The sequence below is a fragment of the Chrysochloris asiatica genome, unplaced genomic scaffold (assembly GCF_000296735.1).
Source record: "Chrysochloris asiatica unplaced genomic scaffold, ChrAsi1.0 scaffold00125, whole genome shotgun sequence".
Lineage (NCBI taxonomy): Eukaryota > Metazoa > Chordata > Mammalia > Afrosoricida > Chrysochloridae > Chrysochloris > Chrysochloris asiatica.
The window spans coordinates 3,254,860-3,255,323 of record NW_006408643.1 but is presented as its reverse complement, the minus strand read 5'-3'; positions in this window follow the sequence as shown (position 1 = coordinate 3,255,323).

Genomic DNA, 464 nt, shown 5'->3' with positions numbered 1-464 from the left:
ACTCCCAGGCCCTCCAAGCTGGGTTTGAGCCTTCTGGGGGCTCCCGCAATTGCCTGCATGTTCCCCATTATAGATCTGACTAAGGAGTCCTAGTGTGGCGCTGTGGGTTAATGCGCCAGACTGCAAAGCCGTTTGAACTGCAATGTTGGTGGTTCAAGCTCACAGTCGCTCCTTGGAAACCCTATACAGAGTTGCTATGGGTCAAAACTGACTCAATGGCACTTAACAACCACAAGGAGCTCTGGTAGTATAGTGGTTATGAGTCGGGCTGCTAACCTCAAGGTCAGCAGTTTGAAACTACCAGCCATTCTGCGGGAGAAAGGTGAGGCTTTCTGCTCCTGTAAAGATTTACTGCCGGGGTCTGGCCCCGACATAGTTGGCGCGAGTTTTTGGTTCACGAGGAGGGGAGATCCAGCGGCGATAGGGATAGCGAAAGAATACACAGAGAAACAGAAGAAGGGAGA